We start from the raw sequence: 4,898 nt of genomic DNA, 5'->3' as shown, positions 1-4,898 counted from the left end.
ATCCTGGCGTTTCACTGCATCTGTATCTTTGGGGTAAATCCCCAGCAGTGCAATTGCTGGGTCGTAGGACAGATCTATTTTTAACTCTTTGAGGAAACTCCACACAGTTTTCCAGAGTGGCTGCACCATTTCATATTCCCACCAACAGTGTAAGAGGGTTCCCTTTTCTCCGCATCCTCTCCAACATTTGTTGTTTCCTGTCTTGTTAATTTTCCCCATTCTCACTGGTGTGAGGTGGTATCTCATTGTGGTTTTGATTTGTATTTCCCTGATGGCAAGTGATGCAGAACACTTTCTCATGTGCTTGTTGGCCATGTCCATGTCTTCCTCTGAATGGATGAAAGATCTAAATGTGAGACAAGATTCCATCAAAATCCTAGAGGAGAACAGGCAACACCCTTTTTGAACTCGGCCACAGCAACTTCTTGCAAGATACATCCATGATGGCAAAAGAAACAAAAGCAAAAATGAACTATTGGGACTTCATCAAGATAAGAAGCTTTTGCACAGCAAAGGATACAGTCAACAAAACTAAAAGACAACCTACAGAATGGGAGAAGATATTTGCAAATGACCTATCAGATAAAGGGCTAGTTTCCAAGATCTATGAAGAACTTCTTAAACTCAACAGCAAAGAAACAAACAATCCAATCATGAAATGGGCAAAAGACATGAACAGAAATCTCACAATGTTGTATTTTATGATAAGAAACATATATTAGAGGTAAGTTAATATTTTGCATTTTTTCAGTATTTATTCAAATTTACAAGAGAAACATTGCATTAATTTTTGCTAAAAGTTAGCAAAATATGAAATCCATGATCATTTTTGTGAAGGTACCAGTCTCCTGCTCACTGTCACTCACCAATGACTTTTCTGCTCAGATATCGAATCCTACCATGTGCTTATTAGGAGTTATTTCTCAAAATATGCTTTGTATGTATGCTACTTTGGTCAACTGTGTATTAAAAATCATTGTACAGATAACCCAGACTGCTCTGACTGCTATAACAAAATACCACACACAGGATGGCTTAGCCAACAGAAATTGGTTTTCTCACAGTTCTGGAAGGAAAGGTCAAGATCAGGGTTATAGGCATAGTTCTAATGAGGGCTCTTTCTAGCTTGCGGGCAGCCACCTCCTCTCTGTGTCCTTACATGGTGGAAAGAACTCTGGAGTCTTTCTCTTTTCTTACAAAGGCACCCTTTGGGTTAGAACTCCACCCTTATGATGTCATTTAGCTTTTATCACCTCCTCACAGGCCCTGTGTCTAAATATATTGGCGGTTAGGGCTTTGATATAGGAATATTGAGGGCGGAGGACACAATTCAGTTCATAACATTGGGTTTAACTTAACACCAATGTGTTGCAAATTATACTCTAAATAATGTGCTCAACCATCCTTAATGTACTTTTTGTAAGCTTCTACTTATTAATGATTGGGTTTTTTCTCTTATCAATTTATATAAGATATTTTAACTAGTTTTTTAAAATCAGAACACCTATTTAGTTTCAAAAACAAGTCACAATTTTTCCCAGGTGCAAAGCAAATATAGAATGACTTAAGATTTAGAAAACCGGTTTAATTAGCATTAATTTCTCCCTTTCAGATGTTAACATATTGCCAATTCTGTGAAATGTATAATTATATAAACATAACTGACCTCAGCCACCTTTGGGAAGAAGTCACTAATATAGGGATAAATATCCTCCAGCATCTGTGTCTGTCTTTTTGTTGTGTCTTTACTACATACTTTGAGATGTCCATAAAAAATGAAATATGACATTAGGCATTGGTCTTTGTTCATAGTCAAAGAGAAAAGTCCTAACATGCACAATTTATGTAATTTTGCTTTTAACCCTAGTTTTATCTATGTTAGCTCCATGAGCAAGATGCCTCTAAAAAAGATGAATAGTATAATCAATAGTCACGTGATAAGTTTTGGCTAAAACTTTTTTGGTCATACTTCCTAAAAACTGAAAAAATGCAGAACTCTAGAGACTGGATACCTATGGTTTTGCTTGGTTTTGTTTTTTAATTAGGTGGCTTCCAGTTCTCTGTTTTAAAAAAAAAATTAGAGGAGAACCTAACCAAGTTGACCACAGATAGATAATGAAAATACTTTTTTGATAATAGATTACATTTTTTGACTTATAATTATGAATGTATTCAAATAAAAGAGTGACATTTCCATGAGAAAATGCCTAACATTCTCATTACTTATTTAATTGAACAAGATTTCTCAGGGCTTATGTATATAAAATCGAAAAATGGGAACAGAATTGCTGCCAAATCCTGTCTTATTCTAACAGGATAACAGGTAACAGCCTAGATAAATGAACTTATTAAAAAAGATTCACTTATTCATTTGTATTGATTTTCTGATAAAGCTTTACTCGATATGCTTGAGAATTATTTCTCAAAATATGCTTTGTATGTATGCTACTTTGGTCAACTGTGTATTAAAAATCATTGTACAGATAACCCAGAAAACTTTAAAAATACTTAGAACATTATGGTCATACAAAATTACAATGTTTTAATTTCAACCCAAAGACAATTATTTTTGTAATGGTAGCGAAGTTAATAGAGTGATCAGACAAAATCTATCAAATATAAAAATATATTACATTAATGAGATCCTTTTTTGGGAAATATGAGATCAAGGAAAAAAAAGAATGACATACATTTTCCATTTGCCAAAAAAGAGTTTGTGAATTTTTTTAACATTTTATTTATTTATTCATGAGGGATGAGAGAGAGAGAGAGAGAGAGAGAGAGAGGTAGAGAGAGTAGCAGGCTTCATGCAGAGAGCCAGGCGTGGGACTCCATCCTGGGTCTCCAGGGTCACACCCTGGGCTGGAGGTGGTGCTAAACTGCGGAGCCTGTCTGTGAATTTTTTAAATGAGTGAGAATAGGTATCAAATTACTTTGGCATTTAGAATCCATTGGGTAGAAACTGTGATACAAGTTTTGTTTAAAAATCAATATTTAGAAGTGCGTGGATGGCTCAGTTGGTTAAGTGGCTGCCTTCAGCTCAGTTCATAATCCCAGGGTCCTGGGATCAAGCCCCATGCCAGGCTCACTGCTCAGTGGGGAGTCAGCTTCTCCCTCTGCCCCTCTTTACCCCTTTTCATGCTCACTTGCACTCTATCTCTCTTTCAAATAAATAAATAAAATATTTTTTTTAAAAATCGATATTTATAATGTGTCTGGGTGGCTCAGTCAGTTGAACATCCAATTCTTGATCTCAGCTCAGGTCTCAGTCTCGGGGTTGTGAGTTCGAGCCCCACATTGGGCTCCACACTGTGCATGGAGCCTGCTTAAAAGTAAAAATGAAAATAAAGAAATAAAATAAAAAAATCAATATTCCCAACATGATAGTACATATTTTAAAGATATTCAAGTTTGTGATGAAAAATTTTATGTGTCTACTTGAAAATGTGCAAGAGGATACACAACTTTTCAATATTCTTTTAGGAGGTATGCAAGAAAAAAGTTTGAAGACCACTGATTTGATGTGTCAAATCTTAACAATTGATGATGATGGACTTTATGGGGGAAAAGGGGACAGAGAAACCTAGAGCATAGAGAAAGGCAGACTCGGGTGTGCTGTTGATAGGAGCTCTTGTGACAGAAAAGTAGAGTTGGGGAAATAATTAAGAAAAAAAAACAAGATTATACACAATTCCCAAAGTTCTGAATTTTTGGCTGGCATCCTTGAGGCATGGCCTCATCCATTATTGATGAGCTTTTGCAAAGCAGATTTATGTTAAAATTGGTTCTCTTTTCTGATGGATTTAATTAGGTTGGAGACCAAGACTCCATTATCATATCTGTGATTCCTCCGTACCTGGCACTGTGCTAGGTGCTGGAGACACAAAGAAGGGCTTGATGAGAAGATCTCTTGAGGAGTGTATGGCATAGAAGGAAACTGGAAGTTAATATAATCTTGAGTTGGAAGTCACTGAACATGTGCTCTGAGTACTTTTCATTTATATCCCATGTTTCTCTGCATAAAATCTTTGAAGTACATGCCATTTGAGTTATTTTTAAAGAAGGTGGTGATGGATTTGTCATAATTATAGCAGCTCCATATACATGTGTAGTGTTTTATAGTTTTTAAGGTGATTTCACATAAACTAGCTTATTTGGTCTCAACAACAATCCTTTGTGGCAGACAAGACCTGTGTTATTACTCTCACTTCAGAGATGAGAACATTATGGCCTAGAAGGATTCGGTAGGTTTGATCACATCATAGGGCTACTAAATGGCAGAATGGGATAGAACCCAGGATGACCTTGAAGCTCCTACTTTGCACTTTGCCCCTAAGACCGTGTTAGAGCTTGAGGCACTGAGTTTCCTCTCCCACACGATGGGAAAGACAGCCCCCTTCGAGCCCCCTCTGTTCCGACACATCACGCTATTATACCAGTCTGCAAAGCCCTGACCACTCTTTCACCTGGACCATTTCTCAAGGTTGTTTATGGAGCTGGTAACCTCGAGAAGATCTGATAACAAGCACTCCGAGCTGTAAATCTACCCTACTGTTTGCTATTAAAGTATGGATCCTTCCAAGACAGTTATGATGGAAAGCCACTGCATGCCTATCATCGATCTGGGCCCATGACGTTGCCCTACGGGTTTTGAGGGTAATTGTAACCAAGGCAAGTATACTGATAAATATAAACTCAGATATAGATGGGCAAATAGGAACTCATGCTTCTGACTATGCTGAGAATAATCAAGCCCCTTGTCTTTGGCCTACAAACCTCATGTCTTCTGCCAGCATCCGTGAATGGTAACAGAGTCACTGATTCACTTGTACACAGAGTAAAATCCAGTCTCAGACCTGACATGACAGTGACATGCACTGGTTAGGCATTTGAGGACA

Source organism: Vulpes vulpes, chromosome 5 (assembly GCF_048418805.1).
Source record: "Vulpes vulpes isolate BD-2025 chromosome 5, VulVul3, whole genome shotgun sequence".
Classification (NCBI taxonomy): domain Eukaryota; kingdom Metazoa; phylum Chordata; class Mammalia; order Carnivora; family Canidae; genus Vulpes; species Vulpes vulpes.
Note: the sequence above shows the minus strand (reverse complement) of the source record.